Source organism: Capricornis sumatraensis, chromosome 14, assembly GCF_032405125.1.
Source record: "Capricornis sumatraensis isolate serow.1 chromosome 14, serow.2, whole genome shotgun sequence".
Lineage (NCBI taxonomy): Eukaryota > Metazoa > Chordata > Mammalia > Artiodactyla > Bovidae > Capricornis > Capricornis sumatraensis.
This window is the reverse complement of record NC_091082.1, coordinates 5,947,847-5,972,967: the sequence shown is the minus strand read 5'-3', so window position 1 is coordinate 5,972,967 and position 25,121 is coordinate 5,947,847.

The following is a 25,121-nucleotide window of genomic DNA, read 5'->3' as shown; positions in this document are numbered from 1 at the left end:
GTCAGGGCCGGAACCGAGGATTCCTCTCAGGGACTGATATGGATCTTTGGGTACTTCTGGAGTCTCGCCAGGGGAGACAGGCCTCGTCTCGTGTGGGGGCATGCACGTGCACTTTCCTTCCAGGCTGTAGCAGCAATGTCACGCTTCCCGTCGCGTGGATCAAAGGATCTGCGGTTTTCCCTCGAGGCTTTCCCTCGAAGCTTTCCCACAGGGCTGTCCCACGTGACACCGTGGTGTGAGTCGATTCTCGGCGTGAAAAATGAGCCAGTGCAGGGCAAAGAGGTTCCTCTGGAATGGACTGAGACATCTGGGGTACTCTTGGAATGGTGGTACGACCATGGAGTTCCTCTCGCCTTTCCTGTTGAGAGTGCCTCCTCTTGAGATGCGACGGGAACGCCGGGAATTCTTTCCCGTTTAAAGCAGGGAAAGGATCCCTCATCTCGAGCTCCGAGGGGGAAACGGGGCTCCTCTGGATGTGGGCGGGACCATCGTGCTTCCTCTTGAGTGGACACGGGTATGGCGGTGAACTTCTTGAGTTGCAGCAAGGTTGTGAAAGACCCTTTCGAAGTTCCAGAGGTTAGGTGTCATTAGTCTCCAGACGCCTCATCGGAAATAGGCCTCATCTCGCCTGGAAGGGAGAACTTCCTGGATTTTCTCGAGTTGCGGCAGGTGTTCTCGAGTTACGACGGGGACCTCAGGGACCCGCCTTGGTGGCTTCAGGAGAGGCCAGTCCCCATGCGAGTTGTTAGGGGGCCTCTCGGGATTCCTCTCCCGTCGATACCGGGGCCAAAAACCTTGTGTGGAGTCAGGGCCGGAACCGAGGATTCCTCTCAGGGGCTGACATGGATCTTTGGGTACTTCTGGAGTCTCCCCAGGGGAGTCAGGCCTCGTCTCGAGTGGGGGCATGCGCGTGCGCTTTCCTTCCAGGCTTTAGCAGCAATGTCACGCTTCCCGTCGCTTGGATCAAAGGATCTGTGGTTTTCCCTCGAGGCTTTCCCTCGAGGCTTTCCCACAGGGCTGTCCCACGTGCCACCGTGGTGTGAGTCGATCCTCGGCGTGAAAGATGAGCCAGTGCAGGGCAAAGAGGTTCCTCTGGAATGGACTGAGACATCTGGGGGACTCTTGGAATGGTGGTACGACCATGGAGTTCCTCTCGCCTTTCCTGTTGAGAGTGCCTCCTCTTGAGATGCGACGGGAACGCCGGGAATTCTTTCCCGTTGAAAGCAGGGAAAGGATCCCTCATCTCGAGCTACGAGGGGGAAACGGGGCTCCTCTGGATGTGGGCGGGACCATCGTGCTTCCTCTCGAGTGGAGACGGGTATGGCGGTGAACTTCTTGAGTTGCAGCAAGGGTGTGAAAGACCCTTTCGAAGTTCCAGAGGTTAGGTGTCATTAGTCTCCAGACGCCTCATCGGAAATAGGCCTCATCTCGCCTGGAAGGGAGAACTTCCTGGATTTTCTCGAGTTGCGGCAGGTGTTCTCGAGTTTCGACGGGGACCTCAGGGACCCGCCCTGGTGGCCTCAGGAGAGGCCAGTCCCCATGCGAGTTGCTAGGGGGCCTCTCGGGATTCCTCTCCCGTCGATACCGGGGCCAAAAAGCTTGTGTGGAGTCAGGGCCGGAACCGAGGATTCCTCTCAGGGGCTGACATGGATCTTTGGGTACTTCTGGAGTCTCCCCAGTGGAGTCAGGCCTCGTCTCGAGTGGGGGCATGCACGTGCGCTTTCCTTTCAGGCTGTAGCAGCAATGTCACGCTTCCCGTCACGTGGATCAAAGGATCTGTGGTTTTCCCTCGAGGCTTTCCCTCGAGGCTTTCCCACAGGGCTGTCCCACGTGCCACCGTGGTGTGAGTCGATCCTCGGCGTGAAAGATGAGCCAGTGCAGGGCAAAGAGGTTCCTCTGGAATGGACTGAGACATCTGGGGGACTCTTGGAATGGTGGTACGACCATGGAGTTCCTCTCGACTTTCCTGTTGAGAGTGCCTCCTCTTGAGATGCGACGGGAACGCCGGGAATTCTTTCCCGTTGAAAGCAGGGAAAGGATCCCTCATCTCGAGCTACGAGGGGGAAACGGGGCTCCTCTGGATGTGGGCGGGACCATCGTGCTTCCTCTCTAGTGGAGACGGGTATGGCGGTGAACTTCTTGAGTTGCAGCAAGGGTGTGAAAGACCCTTTTGAAGTTCCAGAGGTTAGGTGTCATTAGTCTCCAGAGGCCTCATCGGAAATAGGCCTCATCTCGCCTGGAAGGGAGAACTTCCTGGATTTTCTCGAGTTGCGGCCGGTGTTCTCGAGTTACGACAGGGACCTCAGGGACCCGCCCTGGTGGCCTCAGGAAAGGCCAGTCCCTAGGCGAGTTCTAGGGGGCCTCTCGGGATTCCTCTCCCGTTGATACCGGGGCCAAAAACCTTGTGTGGAGTCAGGGCCGGAACCGAGGATTCCTCTCAGGGGCTGACATGGATCTTTGGGTACTTCTGGAGTCTCACCAGGGGAGTCAGGCCTCGTCTCGAGTGGGGGCATGCACGTGCGCTTTCCTTCCAGGCTGTAGCAGCAATGTCACGCTTCCCGTGGCGTGGATCAAAGGATCTGTGGTTTTCCCTCGAGGCTTTCCCTCGAGGCTTTCCCACAGGGCTGTCCCACGTGCCACCGTGGTGTGAGTCGATCCTCGGCGTGAAAGATGAGCCAGTGCAGGGCAAAGAGGTTCCTCTGGAATGGACTGAGACATCTGGGGGACTCTTGGAATGGTGGTACGACCATGGAGTTCCTCTCGCCTTTCCTGTTGAGAGTGCCTCCTCTTGAGACCCGACGGGAACGCCGGGAATTCTTTCCCGTTGAAAGCAGGGAAAGGATCCCTCATCTCGAGCTACGAGGGGGAAACGGGGCTCCTCTGGATGTGGGCGGGACCATCGTGCTTCCTCTCTAGTGGAGACGGGTATGGTGGTGAACTTCTTGAGTTGCAGCAAGGCTGTGAAAGACCCTTTCGAAGTTCCAGAGGTTAGGTGTCATTAGTCTCCAGACGCCTCATCGGAAATAGGCCTCATCTCGCCTGGAAGGGAGAACTTCCTGGATTTTTTCGAGTTGCGGCAGGTGTTCTCGAGTTACGACGGGGACCTCAGGGACCCGCCCTGGTGGCCTCAGGAGAGGCCAGTCCCTATGCGAGTTGCTAGGGGGCCTCTCGGGATTCCTCTCCCGTCGATACCGGGGCCAAAAACCTTGTGTGGAGTCAGGGCCGGAACCGAGGATTCCTCTCAGGGGCTGACATGGATCTTTGGGTACTTCTGGAGTCTCCCCAGGGGAGTCAGGCCTCGTCTCGAGTGGGGGCATGCACGTGCACTTTCCTTCCAGGCTGTAGCAGCAATGTCACGCTTCCCGTCGCGTGGATCAAATGACGTGTGGTTTTCCCTCGAGGCTTTCCCACAGGGCTGTCCCACGTGCCACCGTGGTGTGAGTCGATCCTCGGCGTGAAAGATGAGCCAGTGCAGGGCAAAGAGGTTCCTCTGGAATGGACTGAGACATCTGGGGGACTCTTGGAATGGTGGTACGACCATGGAGTTCCTCTCGCCTTTCCTGTTGAGAGTGCCTCCTCTTGAGATGCGACGGGAACGCCGGGAATTCTTTCCCGTTGAAAGCAGGGAAAGGATCCCTCATCTCGAGCTACGAGGGGGAAACGGGGCTCCTCTGGATGTGGGCGGGACCATCGTGCTTCCTCTCGAGTGGAGACGGGTATGGCGTTGAACTTCTTGAGTTGCAGCAAGGGTGTGAAAGACCCTTTCGAAGTTCCAGAGGTTAGGTGTCATTAGTCTCCAGACGCCTCATCGGAAATAGGCCTCATCTCGCCTGGAAGGGAGAACTTCCTGGATTTTCTCGAGTTGCGGCAGGTGTTCTCGAGTTACGACGGGGACCTCAGGGACCCGCCCTGGTGGCCTCAGGAGAGGCCAGTCCCCATGCGAGTTGTTAGGGGGCCTCTCGGGATTCCTCTCCCGTCGATACCGGGGCCAAAAACCTTGTGTGGAGTCAGGGCCGGAACCGAGGATTCCTCTCAGGGGCTGACATGGATCTTTGGGTACTTCTGGAGTCTCCCCAGGGGAGTCAGGCCTCGTCTCGAGTGGGGGCATGCGCGTGCGCTTTCCTTCCAGGCTTTAGCAGCATTGTCACGCTTCCCGTCGCTTGGATCAAAGGATCTGTGGTTTTCCCTCGAGGCTTTCCCTCGAGGCTTTCCCACAGGGCTGTCCCACGTGCCACCGTGGTGTGAGTCGATCCTCGGCGTGAAAGATGAGCCAGTGCAGGGCAAAGAGGTTCCTCTGGAATGGACTGAGACATCTGGGGGACTCTTGGAATGGTGGTACGACCATGGAGTTCCTCTCGCCTTTCCTGTTGAGAGTGCCTCCTCTTGAGATGCGACGGGAACGCCGGGAATTTTTTCCCGTTGAAAGCAGGGAAAGGATCCCTCATCTCGAGCTACGAGGGGGAAACGGGGCTCCTCTGGATGTGGGCGGGACCATCGTGCTTCCTCTCGAGTGGAGACGGGTATGGCGGTGAACTTCTTGAGTTGCAGCAAGGGTGTGAAAGACCCTTTCGAAGTTCCAGAGGTTAGGTGTCATTAGTCTCCAGACGCCTCATCGGAAATAGGCCTCATCTCGCCTGGAAGGGAGAACTTCCTGGATTTTCTCGAGTTGCGGCAGGTGTTCTCGAGTTTCGACGGGGACCTCAGGGACCCGCCCTGGTGGCCTCAGGAGAGGCCAGTCCCCATGCGAGTTGCTAGGGGGCCTCTCGGGATTCCTCTCCCGTCGATACCGGGGCCAAAAAGCTTGTGTGGAGTCAGGGCCGGAACCGAGGATTCCTCTCAGGGGCTGACATGGATCTTTGGGTACTTCTGGAGTCTCCCCAGTGGAGTCAGGCCTCGTCTCGAGTGGGGGCATGCACGTGCGCTTTCCTTTCAGGCTGTAGCAGCAATGTCACGCTTCCCGTCACGTGGATCAAAGGATCTGTGGTTTTCCCTCGAGGCTTTCCCTCGAGGCTTTCCCACAGGGCTGTCCCACGTGCCACCGTGGTGTGAGTCGATCCTCGGCGTGAAAGATGAGCCAGTGCAGGGCAAAGAGGTTCCTCTGGAATGGACTGAGACATCTGGGGGACTCTTGGAATGGTGGTACGACCATGGAGTTCCTCTCGCCTTTCCTGTTGAGAGTGCCTCCTCTTGAGATGCGACGGGAACGCCGGGAATTCTTTCCCGTTGAAAGCAGGGAAAGGATCCCTCATCTCGAGCTACGAGGGGGAAACGGGGCTCCTCTGGATGTGGGCGGGACCATCGTGCTTCCTCTCTAGTGGAGACGGGTATGGCGGTGAACTTCTTGAGTTGCAGCAAGGGTGTGAAACACCCTTTCGAAGTTCCAGAGGTTAGGTGTCATTAGTCTCCAGAGGCCTCATCGGAAATAGGCCTCATCTCGCCTGGAAGGGAGAACTTCCTGGATTTTCTCGAGTTGCGGCCGGTGTTCTCGAGTTACGACGGGGACCTCAGGGACCCGCCCTGGTGGCCTCAGGAAAGGCCAGTCCCTAGGCGAGTTGCTAGGGGGCCTCTCGGGATTCCTCTCCCGTTGATACCGGGGCCAAAAACCTTGTGTGGAGTCAGGGCCGGAACCGAGGATTCCTCTCAGGGGCTGACATGGATCTTTGGGTACTTCTGGAGTCTCACCAGGGGAGTCAGGCCTCGTCTCGAGTGGGGGCATGCACGTGCGCTTTCCTTCCAGGCTGTAGCAGCAATGTCACGCTTCCCGTCGCGTGGATCAAAGGATCTGTGCTTTTCCCTCGAGGCTTTCCCTCGAGGCTTTCCCACAGGGCTGTCCCACGTGCCACCGTGGTGTGAGTCGATCCTCGGCGTGAAAGATGAGCCAGTGCAGGGCAAAGAGGTTCCTCTGGAATGGACTGAGACATCTGGGGGACTCTTGGAATGGTGGTACGACCATGGAGTTCCTCTCGCCTTTCCTGTTGAGAGTGCCTCCTCTTGAGACGCGACGGGAACGCCGGGAATTCTTTCCCGTTGAAAGCAGGGAAAGGATCCCTCATCTCGAGCTACGAGGGGGAAACGGGGCTCCTCTGGATGTGGGCGGGACCATCGTGCTTCCTCTCTAGTGGAGACGGGTATGGTGGTGAACTTCTTGAGTTGCAGCAAGGCTGTGAAAGACCCTTTCGAAGTTCCAGAGGTTAGGTGTCATTAGTCTCCAGACGCCTCATCGGAAATAGGCCTCATCTCGCCTGGAAGGGAGAACTTCCTGGATTTTTTCGAGTTGCGGCAGGTGTTCTCGAGTTACGACGGGGACCTCAGGGACCCGCCCTGGTGGCCTCAGGAGAGGCCAGTCCCTATGCGAGTTGCTAGGGGGCCTCTCGGGATTCCTCTCCCGTCGATACCGGGGCCAAAAACCTTGTGTGGAGTCAGGGCCGGAACCGAGGATTCCTCTCAGGGGCTGACATGGATCTTTGGGTACTTCTGGAGTCTCCCCAGGGGAGTCAGGCCTCGTCTCGAGTGGGGGCATGCACGTGCACTTTCCTTCCAGGCTGTAGCAGCAATGTCACGCTTCCCGTCGCGTGGAACAAATGACGTGTGGTTTTCCCTCGAGGCTTTCCCACAGGGCTGTCCCACGTGCCACCGTGGTGTGAGTCGATCCTCGGCGTGAAAGATGAGCCAGTGCAGGGCAAAGAGGTTCCTCTGGAATGGACTGAGACATCTGGGGGACTCTTGGAATGGTGGTACGACCATGGAGTTCCTCTCGCCTTTCCTGTTGAGAGTGCCTCCTCTTGAGATGCGACGGGAACGCCGGGAATTCTTTCCCGTTGAAAGCAGGGAAAGGATCCCTCATCTCGAGCTACGAGGGGGAAACGGGGCTCCTCTGGATGTGGGCGGGACCATCGTGCTTCCTCTCGAGTGGAGACGGGTATGGCGGTGAACTTCTTGAGTCGCAGCAAGGGTGTGAAAGACCCTTTCGAAGTTCCAGAGGTTAGGTGTCATTAGTCTCCAGACGCCTCATCGGAAATAGGCCTCATCTCGCCTGGAAGGGAGAACTTCCTGGATTTTCTCGAGTTGCGGCAGGTGTTCTCGAGTTACGACAGGGACCTCAGGGACCCGCCCTGGTGGCCTCAGGAGAGGCCAGTCCCCATGCGAGTTGCTAGGGGGCCCCTCGGGATTCCTCTCCCGTCGATACCGGGGCCAAAAACCTTGTGTGGAGTCAGGGCCGGAACCGAGGATTCCTCTCAGGGACTGATATGGATCTTTTGGTACTTTTGGAGTCTCGCCAGGGGAGACAGGCCTCGTCTCGTGTGGGGGCATGCACGTGCACTTTCCTTCCAGGCTGTAGCAGCAATGTCACGCTTCCCGTAGCGTGGATCATAGGATCTGCGGTTTTCCCTCGAGGCTTTCCCTCGAGGCTTTCCCACAGGGCTGTCCCACGTGACACCGTGGTGTGAGTCGATTCTCGGCGTGAAAAATGAGCCAGTGCAGGGCAAAGAGGTTCCTCTTGAATGGACTGAGACATCTGGGGGACTCTTGGAATGGTGGTACGACCATGGAGTTCCTCTCGCCTTTCCTGTTGAGAGTGCCTCCTCTTGAGATGCGACGGGAACGCCGGGAATTCTTTCCCGTTGAAAGCAGGGAAAGGATCCCTCATCTCGAGCTACGAGGGGGAAACGGGGCTCCTCTGAATGTGGGCGGGACCATCGTGCTTCCTCTCGAGTGGAGACGGGTATGGCGGTGAACTTCTTGAGTTGCAGCAAGGGTGTGAAAGACCCTTTCGAAGTTCCAGAGGTTAGGTGTCATTAGTCTCCAGAGGCCTCATCGGAAATAGGCCTCATCTCGCCTGGAAGGGAGAACTTCCTGGATTTTCTCGAGTTGCGGCAGGTGTTCTCGAGTTACGACGGGGACCTCAGGGACCCGCCCTGGTGGCCTCAGGAGAGGCCAGTCCCCATGCGAGTTGCTAAGGGGCCTCTCGGGATTCCTCTCCCGTCGATACCGGGGCCAAAAACCTTGTTTGCAGTCAGGGCCGGAACCGAGGATTCCTATCAGGGGCAGACATGGATCTTTGGGTACTTCTGGAGTCTCCCCAGGGGAGTCAGGCCTCGTCTCGAGTGGGGGCATGCACGTGCGCTTTCCTTCCAGGCTGTAGCAGCAATGTCACGCTTCCCGTGGCGTGGATCAAAGGATCTGTGGTTTTCCCTCGAGGCTTTCTCACAGGGCTGTCCCACGTGCCACCGTGGTGTGAGTCGATCCTCCGCGTGAAAGATGAGCCAGTGCAGGGCAAAGAGGTTCCTCTGGAATGGACTGAGACATCTGGGGGACTCTTGGAATGGTGGTACGACCATGGAGTTCCTCTCGCCTTTCCTGTTGAGAGTGCCTCCTCTTGAGATGCGACGGGAACGCCGGGAATTCTTTCCCGTTGAAAGCAGGGAAAGGATCCCTCATCTCGAGCTCCGAGGGGGAAACGGGGCTCCTTTGGATGTGGTCGGGACGATCGTGCTTCCTCTCGAGTGGAGACGGGTATGGTGGTGAACTTCTTGAGTTGCAGCAAGGGTGTGAAAGACCCTTTCGAAGTTCCAGAGGTTAGGTGTCATTAGTCTCCAGACGCCTCATCGGAAATAGGCCTCATCTCGCCTGGAAGGGAGAACTTCCTGGATTTTCTCGAGTTGCGGCAGGTGTTCTCGAGTTACGACGGGGACCTCAGGGACCGGCCCTGGTGGCCTCAGGAGAGGCCAGTCCCCATGCGAGTTGCTAGGGGGCCTCTCGGGATTCCTCTCCCGTCGATACCGGGGCCAAAAACCTTCTGTGGAGTCAGGGCCGGAACCGAGGATTCCTCTCAGGGGCTGATATGGATCTTTGGATACTTCTGGAGTCTCGCCAGGGGAGACAGGCCTCGTTTCGTAAGGGGGCATGCACGTGCACTTTCCTTCCAGGCTTTAGCAGCAATGTCACGGTTCCCGTGGCGTGGATCAAAGGATCTGTGGTTTTCCCTCGAGGCTTTCCCTCGAGGCTTTCCCACAGGGCTGTCCCACGTGCCACCGTGGTGTGAGTCGATCCTCGGCGTGAAAGATGAGCCAGTGCAGGGCAAAGAGGTTCCTCTGGAATGGACTGAGACATCTGGGGGACTCTTGGAATGGTGGTACGACCATGGAGTTCCTCTCGCCTTTCCTGTTGAGAGTGCCTCCTCTTGAGATGCGACGGGAACGCCGGGAATTCTTTCCCGTTTAAAGCAGGGAAAGGATCCCTCATCTCGAGCTACGAGGGGGAAACGGGGCTCCTCTGGATGTGGGCGGGACCATCGTGCTTCCTCTCGAGTGGAGACGGGTATGGCGGTGAACTTCTTGAGTTGCAGCAAGGGTGTGAATGACCCTTTCGAAGTTCCAGAGGTTAGGTGTCATTAGTCTCCAGACGCCTCATCGGAAATAGGCCTCATCTCGCCTGGAAGGGAGAACTTCCTGGATTTTCTCGAGTTGCGGCAGGTGCTCTCGAGTTACGACGAGGACCTCAGGGACCCGCCCTGGTGGCCTCAGGAGAGGCCAGTCCCCATGCGAGTTGCTAGGGGGCCTCTCGGGATTCCTCTCCCGTCGATACCGGGGCCAAAAACCTTGTGAGGAGTCAGGGCCGGAACCGAGGATTCCTCTTAGGGGCTGACATGTATCTTTGGGTACTTCTGGAGTCTCCCCAGGGGAGTCAGGCCTCGTCTCGAGTGGGGGCATGCACGTGCGCTTTCCTTCCAGGCTGTAGCAGCAATGTCACGCTTCCCGTCGCGTGGATCAAAGGATCTGTGGTTTTCCCTCGAGGCTTTCCCTCGAGGCTTTCCCTCGAGGCTTTCCCACAGGGCTGTCCCACGTGCCACCGTGGTGTGAGTCGATCCTCGGCGTGAAAGATGAGCCAGTGCAGGGCAAAGAGGTTCCTCTGGAATGGACTGAGACATCTGGGGGACTCTTGGAATGGTGGTACGACCATGGAGTTCCTCTCGCCTTTCCTGTTGAGAGTGCCTCCTCTTGAGATGCGACGGGAACGCCGGGAATTCGTTCCCGTTGAAAGCAGGGAAAGGATCCCTCATCTCCAGCTACGAGGGGGAAACGGGGCTCCTCTGGATGTGGGTGGGACCATCGTGCTTCCTCTCGTGTGGAGACGGGTATGGCGGTGAACTTCTTGAGTTGCAGCAAGGGTGTGAAAGACCCTTTCGAAGTTCCAGAGGTTAGGTGTCATTAGTCTCCAGACGCCTCATCGGAAATAGGCCTCATCTCGCCTGGAAGGGAGAACTTCCTGGATTTTCTCGAGTTGCGGCAGGTGTTCTCGAGTTACGACGCGGACCTCAGGGACCCGCCCTGGTGGACTCAGGAGAGCCCAGTCCCCATGCGAGGTGCTACGGGGCCTCTCGGGATTCCTCTCCCGTCGATACCGGGGCCAAAAGCCTTGTGCGGAGTCAGGGCCAGAACCGAGGATTCCTCTCAGGGGCTGACATGGATCTTTGTGTACTTGTGGAGTCTCCCCAGGGGAGTCAGGCCTCGTCTCGAGTGGGGGCATGCATGTGCGCTTTCCTTCCAGGCTGTAGCAGCAATGTCACGCTTCCCGTGGCGTGGATCAAAGGATCTGTGGTTTTCCCTCGAGGCTTTCCCACAGGGCTGTCTCACGTGCCACCGTGGTGTGAGTCGATTCTCGGCGTGAAAGATGAGACAGTGCAGGGCAAAGAGGTTCCTCTGGATTGGACTGAGACATCTGGGGGACTCTTGGAATGGTGGTACGACCATGGAGTTCCTCTCGCCTTTCCTGTTGAGAGTGCCTCCTCTTGAGATGCGACGGGAACGCCGGGAATTCTTTCCCGTTGAAAGCAGGGAAAGGATCCCTCATCTCGAGCTACGAGGGGGAAACGGGGCTCCTCTGGATGTGGGCGGGACCATCTTGCTTCCTCTCGAGTGGAGACGGGTATGGCGGTGAAATTCTTGAGTTGCAGCAAGGGTGTGAAAGACCCTTTCGAAGTTCCAGAGGTTAGGTGTCATTAGTCTCCAGACGCCTCATCGGAAATAGGCCTCATTTCGCCTGGAAAGGAGAACTTCCTGGATTTTCTCGAGTTGCGGCAGGTGTTCTCGATTTACGACGGGGACCTCAGGGACCCGCCCTGGTGGCCTCAGGTACGGCCAGTCCCCATGCTAGTTGCTAGGGGGCCTCTCGGGATTCCTCTCCCGTCGATACCGGGGCCAAAAACCTTGTATGGAGTCAGGGCCGGAACCGAGGATTCCTCTCAGGGGCTGACATGGATCTTTGGGTACTTCTGGAGTCTCCCCAGGGGAGTCAGGACTCGTCTCGAGTGGGGGCATGCACGTGCGCTTTCCTTCCAGACTGTAGCAGCAATGTCATGCTTCCCGTCGCGTGGATCAAAGAATCTGTGGTTTTCCCTCGAGGCTTTCCCTCGAGGCTTTCCCACAGGGCTGTCCCACGTGCCACCGTGGTGTGAGTCGATCCTCGGCGTGAAAGATGAGCAAGTGCAGGGCAAAGAGTTTCCTCTGGAATGGACTGAGAAATCTCGGAGACTCTTGGAATGGTGGTACGACCATGGAGTTCCTCTCATCTTTCCTGTTGAGAGTGCCTCCTCCTGAGATGCGACGGGAACGCCGGGAATTCTTTCCCGTTGATAGCAGGGAAAGGATCCCTCATCTCGAGCTACGAGTGGGAAACGGGGCTCCTCTGGATGTGGGCGGGACCATCGTGTTTCCTCTCGAGTGGAGACGGGTATGGCGGTGAACTTCTTGAGTTGCAGCAAGGGTGAGAAAGACCCTTTCGAAGTTCCAGAGGTTCGGTGTCATTAGTCTCCAGACGCCTCATCGGAAATAGGCCTCATCTCGCCTGGAAGGGAGAACTTCCTGGATTTTCTCGAGTTGCGGCAGGTGTTCTCGAGATACGACGGGGACCTCAGGGACCCGCCCTGGTGTCCTCAGGAAAGGCCAGTCCCCATGCGAGTTGCTCGGGGGCCTCTCGGGATTCCTCTCCCGTCGATACCGGGGCCAAAATCCTTCTGTGGAGTCAGGGACGGAACCGAGGATTCCTCTCAGGGGCTGACATGGATCTTTGGGTACTTCTGGAGTCTCCCCAGGGGGGTCAGGCCTCGTCTCGAGTGGGGGCATGCACGTGCGCCTTCCTTTCAGGCTGTAGCAGCAATGTCACGCTTCCCGTCGCGTGGATCAAAGGATCTGTGGTTTTCCCTCGAGGCTTTCCCTCGAGGCTTTCCCACAGGGCTGTCTCACGTGCCACCGTTGTGTGAGTCGATCCTCGGCGTGAAAGATGAGCCAGTGCAGGGCAAAAAGGTTCCTCTGGAATGGACTGAGACATCTGGGGGACTCTTGGAATGGTGGTACGACCATGGAGTTCCTCTCGCCTTTCCTGTTGAGAGTGCCTCCTCTTGAGATGCGACGGGAACGCCGGGAAATCTTTCCCGTTGAAAGCAGGGAAAGGATCCCTCATCTCGAGCTACGAGTTGGAAACGGGGCTCCTCTGGATGTGGGCGGGACCATCGTGCTTCCTTTCGAGTGGAGACGGGTATGGCGGTGAAATTCTTGAGTTGCAGCAAGGGTGTGAAAGACCCTTTCGAAGTTCCAGAGGTTAGGTGTCATTAGTCTCCAGACGCCTCATCGGAAATAGGCCTCATTTCGCCTGGAAGGGAGAACTTCCTGGATTTTCTCATGTTGTGGCAGGTGTTCTCGATTTACGACGGGGACCTCAGGGACCCGCCCTGGTGGCCTCAGGAACGGCCAGTCCCCATGCTAGTTGCTAGGGGGCCTCTCGGGATTCCTCTCCCGTCGATACCGGGGCCAAAAACCTTGAGTGGAGTCAGGGCCGGAACCGAGGATTCCTCTCAGGGGATGACATGGATCTTTGGGTACTTCTGGAGTCTCCCCAGGGGAGTCAGGACTCGTCTCGAGTGGGGGCATGCACGTGCGCTTTCCTTCCAGGCTGTAGCAGCAATGTCATGCTTCCCGTCGCGTGGATCAAAGGATCTGTGGTTTTCCCTCGAGGCTTTCCCTCGAGGCTTTCCCACAGGGCTGTCCCACGTGCCACCGTGGTGTGAGTCGATCCTCGGCGTGAAAGATGAGCCAGTTCAGGGCAAAGAGGTTCCTCTGGAATGGACTGAGACATCTGGGGGACTCTTGGAATGGTGGTACGACCATGGAGTTCCTCTCGCCTTTCCTGTTGAGAGTGCCTCCTCTTGAGATGCGACGGGAACGCCGGGAATTCTTTCCCGTTGAAAGCAGGGAAAGGATCCCTCATCTCGAGCTACGAGGGGGAAACGGGGCTCCTCTGGATGTGGGCGGGACCATCGTGCTTCCTCTCGAGTGGAGACGGGTATGGCGGTGAACTTCTTGAGTTGCAGCAAGGATGTGAAAGACCCTTTCGAAGTTCCAGAGGTTAGGTGTCATTAGTCTCCAGACGCCTCATCGGAAATAGGCCTCATCTCGCCTGGAAGGGAGAACTTCCTGGATTTTCTCGAGTTGCGGCAGGTGTTCTCGAGTTACGACGGGGACCTCAGGGACCCGCCCTGGTGGCCTCAGGAGAGGCCAGTCCCCATGCGAGTTGCTAGGGGGCCTCTCGGGATTCCTCTCCCGTCGATACCGGGGCCAAAAACCTTGTGTGGAGTCAGGGCCGGAACCGAGGATCCCTCTCAGGGGCTGACATGGATCTTTGGGTACTTGTGGAGTCTCCCCAGGGGAGTCAGGCCTCGTCTCGAGTGTGGGCATGCACGTGCGCTTTCCTTCCATGCTGTAGCAGCAATGTCACGCTTCCCGTCGCGTGGATCAAAGGATCTGTTGTTTTCCCTCGAGGCTTTACCACAGGGCTGTCCCACGTGCCACCGTGGTGTGAGTCGATCCTCGGCGTGAAAGATGAGCCAGTGCAGGGCAAAGAGGTTCCTCTGGAATGGACTGAGACATCTGGGGGACTCTTGGAATGGTGGTACGACCATGGAGTTCCTCTCGCCTTTCCTGTTGAGAGTGCCTCCTCTTGAGATGCGACGGGAACGCTGGGAATTCTTTCCCGTTGATAGCAGGGAAAGGATCCCTCATCTCGAGCTACGAGTGGGAAACGGGGCTCCTCTGGATGTGGGCGGGACCATCGTGTTTCCTCTCGAGTGGAGACGGGTATGGCGGTGAACTTCTTGAGTTGCAGCAAGGGTGAGAAAGACCCTTTCAAAGTTCCAGAGGTTCGGTGTCATTAGTCTCCAGACGCCTCATCGGAAATAGGCCTCATATCGCCTGGAAGGGAGAACTTCCTGGATTTTCTCGAGTTGCGGCAGGTGTTCTCGAGATACGACGGGGACCTCAGGGACCCGCCCTGGTGTCCTCAGGAAAGGCCAGTCCCCATGCGAGTTGCTCGGGGGCCTCTCGGGATTCCTCTCCCGTCGATACCGGGGCCAAAATCCTTCTGTGGAGTCAGGGCCGGAACCGAGGATTCCTTTCAAGGGCTGACATGGGTCTTTGGGTACTTCTGGAGTCTCCCCAGGGGGGTCAGGCCTCCTCTCGAGTGGGGGCATGCACGTGCGCTTTCCTTCCAGGCTGTAGCACCAATGTCACGCTTCCCGTAGCGTGGATCAAAGGATCTGTGGTTTTCCCTCGAGGCTTTCCCTCGAGGCTTTCCCACAGGGCTGTCCCACGTGCCACCGTGGTGTGAGTCGATCCTCGGGGTGAAAGATCAGCCAGTGCAGGGCAAAGAGGTTCCTCTGGAATGGACTGAGACATCTGGGGGACTCTTGGAATGGTGGTACGACCATGGAGTTCCTCTCGCCTTTCCTGTTGAGAGTGCCTCCTCTTGAGATGCGACGGGAACGCCGGGAATTCTTTCCCGTTGAAAGCAGGGAAAGGATCCCTCATCTCGAGCTACGAGGGGGAAACTGGGCTCCTCTGGATGTGGGCGGGACCATGGTGCTTCCTCTCGAGTGGAGACGGGTATGGCGGTGAACTTCTTGAGTTGCAGCAAGGATGTGAAAGACCCTTTCGAAGTTCCAGAGGTTAGGTGTCATTAGTCTCCAGAGGCCTCATCGGAAATAGGCCTCATCTCGCCTGGAAGGGAGAACTTCCTGGATTTTCTCGAGTTGCGGCAGGTGTTCTCGAGTTACGACGGGGACCTCAGGGACCCGCCCTGGTGGCCTCAGGAGAGGCCAGTCCCCATGCGAGTTGCTAGGGGGCCTCTCGGGATTCCTCTCCCGTAGATACCGGGGCCAAAAACCTTGTGTGGAGTCAGGGCCGGAACCGAGGATTCCTCTCAGGGGCTGACATGGATCTTTGGGTACTTGTGGAGTCTCCCCAGGGGAGTCAGGCCTCGTCTCGAGTGGGGGCATGCACGTGCGCTTTCCTTCCAGGCTGTAGCAGCAATGTCACGCTTCCCGTGGCGTGGATCAAAGGATCTGTGGTTTTCCCTCGAGGCTTTCCCTCGAGGCTTTCCCACAGGGCTGTCCCACGTGCCACCGTTGTGTGTGTCGATCCTCGGCGTGAAAGATGAGCCAGTGCAGGGCAAAGAGGTTCCTCTGGAATGGACTGAGACATCTGGGGGACTCTTGGAATGGTGGTACGACCATGGAGTTCCTCTCGCCTTTCCTGTTGAGAGTGCCTCCTCTTGAGATGCGACGGGAACGCCGGGAATTCTTTCCCGTTGAAAGCAGGGAAAGGATCCCTCATCTCGAGCTCCGAGGGGGAAACGGGGCTCCTCTGGATGTGGGCGGGACCATCGTGCTTCCTCTCGAGTGGAGACGGGTATGGCGGTGAACTTCTTGAGTTGCAGCAAGGGTGTGAAAGACCCTTTCGAAGTTACAGAGGTTAGGTGTCATTAGTCTCCAGACGCCTCATCGGAAATAGGCCTCATCTCGCCTGGAAGGGAGAACTTCCTGGATTTTCTCGAGTTGCGGCAGGTGTTCTCGAGTTACGACGGGGACCTCAGGGACCCGCCCTGGTGGCCTCAGGAGAGGCCAGTCCCCATGCGAGTTGCTAGGGGGCCTCTCGGGATTCCTCTCCCGTAGATACCAGGGCCAAAAACCTTGTGTGGAGTCAGGGCCGGAACCAAGGATTCCTCTCAGGGGCTGACATGGATCTTTGGGTACTTCTGGAGTCTCCCCAGGGGAGTCAGGCCTCGTCTCGAGTGGGGGCATGCACGTGCGCTTTCCTTCCAGGCTGTAGCACCAATGTCACGCTGCCCGTAGCGTGGATCAAAGGATCTGTGGTTTTCCCTCGAGGCTTTCCCTCGAGGCTTTCCCACAGGGCTGTCCCACGTGCCACCGTGGTGTGAGTCGATCCTCGGCGTGAAAGATGAGCCAGTGCAGGGCAAAGAGGTTCCTCTGGAATGGACTGAGACATCTTGGTGACTCTTGGAATGATGGTACGACCATGGAGTTCCTCTCGCCTTTCCTGTTGAGAGTGCCTCCTCTTGAGATGCGACGGGAACGCCGGGAATTCTTTCCCGTTGAAAGCAGGGAAAGGATCCCTCATCTCGAGCTACGAGGGGGAAACTGGGCTCCTCTGGATGTGGGCGGGACCATGGTGCTTCCTCTCGAGTGGAGACGGGTATGGCGGTGAACTTCTTGAGTTGCAGCAAGGATGTGAAAGACCCTTTCGAAGTTCCAGAGGTTAGGTGTCATTAGTCTCCAGAGGCCTCATCGGAAATAGGCCTCATCTCGCCTGGAAGGGTGAACTTCCTGGATTTTCTCGAGTTGCGGCAGGTGTTCTCGAGTTACGACGGGGACCTCAGGGACCCGCCCTGGTGGCCTCAGGAGAGGCCAGTCCCCATGCGAGTTGCTAGGGGGCCTCTCGGGATTCCTCTCCCGTAGATACCGGGGCCAAAAACCTTGTGTGGAGTCAGGGCCGGAACCGAGGATTCCTCTCAGGGGCTGACATGGATCTTTGGGTACTTGTGGAGTCTCCCCAGGGGAGTCAGGCCTCGTCTCGAGTGGGGGCATGCACGTGCGCTTTCCTTCCAGGCTGTAGCAGCAATGTCACGCTTCCCGTCGCGTGGATCAAAGGATCTGTGGTATTCCCTCGAGACTTTCCCTCGAGGCTTTCCCACAGGGCTGTCCCACGTGCCACCGTTGTGTGTGTCGATCCTCGGCGTGAAAGATGAGCCAGTGCAGGGCAAAGAGGTTCCTCTGGAATGGACTGAGACATCTGGGGGACTCTTGGAATGGTGGTACGACCATGGAGTTCCTCTCGCCTTTCCTGTTGAGAGTGCCTCCTCTTGAGATGCGACGGGAACGCCGGGAATTCTTTCCCGTTGAAAGCAGGGAAAGGATCCCTCATCTCGAGCTCCAAGGGGGAAACGGGGCTCCTCTGGATGTGGGCGGGACCATCGTGCTTCCTCTCGAGTGGAGACGGGTATGGCGGTGAACTTCTTGAGTTGCAGCAAGGGTGTGAAAGACCCTTTCGAAGTTCCAGAGGTTAGGTGTCATTAGTCTCCAGACGCCTCATCGGAAATAGGCCTCATCTCGCCTGGAAGGAAGAACTTCCTGGATTTTCTCGAGTTGCGGCAGGTGTTCTCGAGTTACGACGGGGACCTCAGGGACCCGCCCTGGTGGCCTCAGGAGAGGCCAGTCCCCATGCGAGTTGCTAGGGGGCCTCTCGGGATTCCTCTCCCGTAGATACCGGGGCCAAAAACCTTGTGTGGAGTCAGGGCCGGAACCAAGGATTCCTCTCAGGGGCTGACATGGATCTTTGGGTACTTCTGGAGTCTCCCCAGGGGAGTCAGGCCTCGTCTCGAGTGGGGGCATGCACGTGCGCTTTCCTTCCAGGCTGTAGCACCAATGTAACGCTGCCCGTAGCGTGGATCAAAGGATCTGTGGTTTTCCCTCGAGGCTTTCCCTCGAGGCTTTCCCACAGGGCTGTCCCACGTGCCACCGTGGTGTGAGTCGATCCTCGGCGTGAAAGATGAGCCAGTGCAGGGCAAAGAGGCTCCTCTGGAATGGACTGAGACATCTGGGGGACTCTTGGAATGGTGGTACGACCATGGAGTTCCTCTCGCCTTTCCTGTTGAGAGTGCCTCCTCTTGAGATGCGACGGGAACGCCGGGAATTCTTTCCCGTTGAAAGCAGGGAAAGGATCCCTCATCTCGAGCTACGAGGGGGAAACGGGGCTCCTCTGGATGTGGGCGGGACCACCGTGCTTCCTCTCGAGTGGAGACGGGTATGGCGGTGAACTTCTTGAGTTGCAGCAAGGGTGTGAAAGACCCTTTCGAAGTTCCAGAGGTTAGGTGTCATTTGTCTCCAGAGGCCTCATCGGAAATAGGCCTCATCTCGCCTGGAAGGGAGAACTTCCTGGATTTTCTCGAGTTGCGGCAGGTGTTCTCGAGTTACGACGGGGACCTCAGGGACCGGCCCTGGTGGCCTCAGGAGAGGCCAGTCCCCATGCGAGTTGCTAGGGGGCCTCTCGGGATTCCTCTCCCATCGATACCGGGGCCAAAAACCTTGTGTGGAGTCAGGGCCGGAACCGAGGATTCCTCTCAGGGGCTGACATGGATCTTTGGGTACTTCTGGAGTCTCCCCAGGGGAGTCAGGCCTCGTCTCGAGTGGGGGCATGCACGTGCGCTTTCCTTCCAGGCTGTAGCAGCAATGTCACGCTTCCCGTCGCGTGGATCAAAGGATCTGTGGTTTTCCCTCGAGGCTTTCCCTCGAGGCTTTCCCACAGGGCTGTCCCACGTGCCACCGTGGTGTGAGTCGATCCTCGGCGTGAAAGATGAGCCAGTGCAGGGCAAAGAGGTTCCTCTGGAATGGACTGAGAAATCTCGGGGACTCTTGGAATGGTGGTACGACCATGGAGTTCCTCTCATCTTTTCTGTTGAGAGTGCCTCCTCTTCAGATGCGACGGGAACGCCGGGAATTCTTTCCCGTTGATAGCAGGGAAAGGATCCCTCATCTCGAGCTACGAGGGGGAAACGGGGCTCCTCTGGATGTGGGCGGGACCATCGTGTTTCCTCTCGAGTGGAGACGGGTATGGCGGTGAACTTCTTGAGTTGCAGCAAGGGTGTGAAAGACCCTTTTGAAGTTCCAGAGGTTCGGTGTCATTAGTCTCCAGACGTCTCATCGGAAATAGGCCTCATCTCGCCTGGAAGGGAGAACTTCCTGGATTTTCTCGAGTTGCGGCAGGTGTTCTCGAGTTACGACGGGGACCTCAGGGACCCGCCCTGGTGGCCTCAGGAAAGGCCAGTCCCCATGCGAGTTGCTCGGGGGCCTCTCGGGATTCCTCTCCCGTCGATACCGGGGTCAAAAACTTTGTGTGGAGTCAGGGCCGGAACCGAGGATTCCTCTCAGGGGATGACATGGAACTTTGGGTACTTCTGGAGTCTCCCCAGGGGAGTCAGGCCTCGTCTCGAGTGGGGGCATGCACGTGCGCTTTCCTTCCAGGCTGTAGCAGCAATGTCTCGCTTCCCGTCGAGTGGATCAAAGGATCTGTTGTTTACCCTCGAGGCTTTCCCACAGGGCTGTCCCACGTGCCACCGTGGTGTGAGTCGATCCACGGCGTGAAAGATGAGCCAGTGCAGGGCAAAGAGGTTCCTCTGGAATGGACTGAGAAATCTCGGGGACTCTTGGAATGGTGGTACGACCATGGAGTTCCTCTCGTCTTTCCTGTTGAGAGTGCCTCCTCTTGAGATGCGACGGGAACGCCGAAAATACTTTCCCGTTGATAGCAGGGAAAGGATCCCTCATCTCGAGCTACGAGGGGCAATCGGGGCTCCTCTGGATGTGGGCGGGACCATCATGTTTCTTCTCGAGTGGAGACGGTTATGACGGTGAACTTCTTGAGTTGCAGCAAGGGTGTGAAAGACACTTTCGAAGTTCCAGAGGTTCCGTGTCATTAGTCTCCAGACGCCTTATCGGAAATAGGCCTCATCTCGCCTGGAAGGGAGAACTTCCTGGATTTTCTCGAGTTGCGGCAGGTGTTCTCGAGTTACGACGGGGACCTCTGGAACCCGCCCTGGTGGCCTCAGGAAAGGTCAGTCCCCTTGCGAGTTCCTAGGGGGCCTCTCGGGATTCCTCTCCCGTCGATACCGGGGCCAAAATACTTGTGTGGAGTCAGGGCCGGAACCGAGGATTCCTCTCAGGGGCTGACATGGATCTTTGGGTACTTCTGGAATCTCCCCAGGGGAGTCAGGCCTCGTCTCGAGTGGGGGCATGCACGTGCGCTTTCCTTCCAGGCTGTAGCAGCAATGTCACGGTTCCCGTCGCGTGGATCAAAGGATCTGTGGTTTTCCCTCGAGACTTTCCCACAGGGCTGTCCCACGTGCCACCGTGGTGTGAGTCGATTCTCGGCGTGAAAGATGAGACAGTGCAGGGCAAAGAGGTTCCTCTGGATTGGACTGAGACATCTGGGGGACTCTTGGAATGGTGGTGCGACCATGGAGTTCCTCTCGCCTTTCCTGTTGAGAGTGCCTCCTCTTGAGATGCGACGGGAACGCCGGGAATTCTTTCCCATTGAAAACAGGGAAAGGATCCCTCATCTCGAGCTACGAGGGGGAAACTGGGCTCCTCTGGATGTGGGCGGGACCATCGTGATTCCTCTCGAGTGGAGACGGGTATGGCGGTGAAATTCTTGAGTTGCAGCAAGGGTGTGAAAGACCCTTTCGAAGTTCCAGAGGTTAGGTGTCATTAGTCTCCAGACGCCTCATCGGAAATAGGCCTCACTTCGCCTGGAAAGGAGAACTTCCTGGATTTTCTCGAGTTGCGGCCGGTGTTCTCGATTTACGACGGGGACCTCAGGAACCCGCCCTTGTGGCCTCAGGAAAGGTCAGTCCCCTTGCGAGTTCCTAGGGGGCCTCTCGGGATTCCTCTCCCGTCGATACCGGGGCCAAAATACTTGTGTGGAGTCTGGGCCGGAACCGAGGATTCCTCTCAGGGGCTGACATGGATCTTTGGGTACTTCTGGAGTCTCCCCAGGGGAGTCAGGCCTCGTCTCGAGTGGGGGCATGCACGTGCGCTTTCCTTACAGGCTGTAGCAGCAATGTCACGGTTCCCGTCGCGTGGATCAAAGGATCTGTGGTTTTCCCTCGAGGCTTTCCCACAGGGCTGTTCCACGTGCCACCGTGGTGTGAGTCGATCCTCGGCGTGAAAGATGAGCCAGTGCAGGGCAAAGAGGTTCCTCTGGAATGGACTGAGACCTCTGGGGGACTCTTGGAATGGTGGTACGACCATGGAGTTCCTCTCGCCTTTCCTGTTGAGAGTTCCTCCTCTTGAGATGCGACGGGAACGCCGGGAATTCTTTCCTGTTGAAAGCAGGGAAAGGATCCCTCATCTCGAGCTACGAGGGGGAAACGGGGCTCCTCTGAATGTGGGCGGGACCATCGTGCTTCCTCTCGAGTGGAGACGGGTATGGCTGTGAACTTCTTGAGTTGCAGCATGGGTGTGAAAGACCCTTTTGAAGTCCCAGAGATTAGCTGTCATTAGACTCCAGACGCCTCATCGGAAATAGGCCTCATCTCGCCTGGAACGGAGAACTTCCTGGATTTTCTCGAGTTGCGGCAGGTGTTCTCGAGTTACGACGGGGACGTCAGGAACAAGCCCTGGAGGCCTCAGGAAACTCCAGTCCCCATGCGAGTTGCTAGGGTGCCTCTCGGGATTCCTCTCCAGTCGATACCGGAGCCAAAAACCTTGTGTGGAGTCAGGGCCGGAACCGAGGATTCCTCTAAGGGGCTGACATGGATCTTTGGGTCTTTCTGGAGTCTCCCCAGGGGAGTCAGGCCTCGTCTCGAGTGGGGGCATGCACGTGCGCTTTCCTTCCAGGCTGTAGCAGCAATATCACGCTTCCCGTCGCGTGGATCAAAGGATCTGTGGTTTTCCCTCTAGGCTTTCCCTCGAGGCTATCCCACAGGGCTGTCCCACGTGCCACCGTGGTGTGAGTCGATCTTCGGCATGAAAGATGAGCCAGTGCAGGGCAAAGAGGTTCCTCTGGAATGGACTGAAACATCTGGGGGACTCTTGGAATGGTGGTACGACCATGGAGTTCCTCTCGTCTTTCCTGTTGAGAGTGCCTCCTCTTGAGATGCGACGGGAACGCCGAAAATACTTTCCGGTTGATAGCAGGGAAAGGATCCTTCATCTCGAGCTACGAGGGGCAAACGGGGCTCCTCTGGATGTGGGCGGGACCATCATGTTTCCTCTCGAGTGGAGACGGTTATGGCGGTGAACTTCTTGAGTTGCAGCAAGGGTGTGAAAGACCCTTTCGAAGTTCCAGAGGTTCCGTGTCATTAGTCTCCAGACGCCTCATCGGAAATAGGCCTCATCTCGCCTGGAAGGGAGAACTTCCTGAAGTTTCTCGAGTTGCGGCAGGTGTTCTCGAGTTACGACGGGGACCTCAGGGACCCGCCCTGGTGGCCTCAGGTACGGCCAGTCCCCATGCTAGTTGCTAGGGGGCCTCTCGGGATTCCTCTCCCGTCGATACCGGGGCCAAAAACCTTCTGTGGAGTCAGGGCCGGAACCGAGGATTCCTCTCAGGGGCTGACATGGATCTTTGGGTACTTGTGGAGTCTCCCCAGGGGAGTCAGGCCTCGTCTCGAGTGGGGGCATGCACGTGCGCTTTCCTTCCAGGCTGTAGCAGCAATGTCACGCTTCCCGTCGCGTGGATCAAAGGATCTGTGATTTTCCCTGGAGGCTTTCGCTCGAGGCTTTCCCACAGGGCTGTGCCACGTGCCACCGTGGTGTGAGTCGATCCTCGGCGTGAAAGATGAGCCAGTGCAGGGCAAAGAGGCTCCTCTGGAATGGACTGAGACATCTGGGGGACTCTTGGAATGGTGGTACGACCATGGAGTTCCTCTCGCCTTTCCTGTTGAGAGTGCCTCCTCTTGAGATGCGACGGGAACGCCGGGAATTCTTTCCCGTTGAAAGCAGGGAATGGATCCCTCATCTCGAGCTACGAGGGGGAAACGGGGCTCCTCTGGATGTGGGCGGGACCATCGTGCTTCCTCTCGAGTGGAGACGGGTATGGCGGTGAACTTCTTGAGTTGCAGCAAGGCTGTGAAAGACCCTTTCGAAGTTCCAGAGGTTAGGTGTCATTTGTCTCCAGAGGCCTCATCGGAAATAGGCCTCATCTCGCCTGGAAGGGAGAACTTCCTGGATTTTCTCGAGTTGCGGCAGGTGTTCTCGAGTTACGACGGGGACCTCAGGGACCCGCCCTGGTGGCCTCAGGAGAGGCCAGTCCCCATGCGAGTTGCTAGGGGGCCTCTCGGGATTCCTCTCCCGTCGATACCGGGGCCAAAAACCTTGTGTGGAGTCAGGGCCGGAACCGAGGATTCCTCTCAGGGGCTGACATGGATCTTTGGGTACTTCTGGAGTCTCCCCAGGGGAGTCAGGCCTCGTCTCGAGTGGGGGCATGCACGTGCGCTTTCCTTCCAGGCTGTAGCAGCAATGTCACGCTTCCCGTCGCGTGGATCAAAGGATCTGTGGTTTTCCCTCGAGGCTTTCCCTCGAGGCTTTCCCACAGGGCTGTCCCACATGCAACCGTGGTGTGAGTCGAACCTCGGCCTGAAAGATGAGCCAGTGCAGGGCAAAGAGGCTCCTCTGGAATGGACTGAGACATCTGGGGGACTCTTGGAATGGTGGTACGACCAGGGAGTTCCTCTCGCCTTTCCTGTTGAGAGTGGCTCCTCTTGAGATGCGACGGGAACGCCGGGAATTCTTTCCCGTTGAAAGCAGGGAATGGATCCCTCATCTCGAGCTCCAAGGGGGAAACGGGTCTCCTCTGGATGTGGGCGGGACCATCGTGCTTCCTCTCGAGTGGAGACGGGTATGGCGGTGAACTTCTTGAGTTGCAGCAAGGGTGTGAAAGACCCTTTCGAAGTTCCAGAGTTTAGGTGTCATTAGTCTCCAGACGCCTCATCGGAAATAGGCCTCATCTCGCCTGGAAGGGAGAACTTCCTGGATTTTCTCGAGTTGCGGCAGGTGTTCTCGAGTTACGTCGGGGACCTCAGGGACCGGGCCTGGTGGCCTCAGGAGAGGCCAGTCCCCATGCGAGTTGCTAGGGGGCCACTCGGGATTCCTCTCCCGTCGATACCAGGGCCAAAAACCTTGTGTGGAGTCAGGGCCGGAACCGAGGATTCCTCTCAGGGGCTGACATGGATCTTTGGGTACTTCTGGAGTCTCCCCAGGGGAGTCAGGCCTCGTCTCGAGTGGGGGCATGCACGTGCGCTTTCCTTCCAGGCTGTAGCAGCAATGTCACGCTTCCCGTCGCGTGGATCAAAGGATCTGTGGTTTTCCCTCGAGGCTTTCCCTCGAGGCTTTCCCACAGGGCTGTCCCACGTGCCACCGTGGTGTGAGTCGATCCTCGGCGTGAAAGATGAGCCAGTGCAGGGCAAAGAGGCTCCTCTGGAATGGACTGAGACATCTGGGGGACTTTTGGAATGGTGGTACGACCATGGAGTTCCTCTCGCCTTTCCTGTTGAGAGTGCCTCCTCTTGAGATGCGACGGGAACGCCGGGAATTCTTTCCCGTTGAAAGCAGGGAATGGATCCCTCATCTCGAGCTCCGAGGGGGAAACGGGTCTCCTCTGGATGTGGGCGGGACCATCGTGCTTCCTCTCGAGTGGAGACGGGTATGGCGGTGAACTTCTTGAGTTGCAGCAAGGGTGTGAAAGACCCTTTCGAAGTTCCAGAGTTTAGGTGTCATTAGTCTCCAGACGCCTCATCGGAAATAGGCCTCATCTCGCCTGGAAGGGAGAACTTCCTGGATTTTCTCGAGTTGCGGCAGGTGTTCTCGAGTTACGACGGGGATCTCAGGGACCCGCCCTGGTGGCCTCAGGAGAGGCCAGTCCCCATGCGAGTTGCTAGGGGGCCTCTCGGGATTCCTCTCCCGTCGATACCGGGGCCAAAAACCTTGTGTGGAGTCAGGGCCGGAACCGAGGATTCCTCTCAGGGGCTGACATGGATCTTTGGGTACTTCTGGAGTCTCCCCAGGGGAGTCAGGCCTCGTCTCGAGTGGGGGCATGCACGTGCGCTTTCCTTCCAGGCTGTAGCAGCAATGTCACGCTTCCCGTCGCGTGGATCAAAGGATCTGTGGTTTTCCCTCGAGGCTTTCGCTCGAGGCTTTCCCACAAGGCTGTCCCACGTGCCACCGTGGTGTGAGTCGATTCTCGGCGTGAAAGATGAGACAGTGCAGGGCAAAGAGGTTCCTC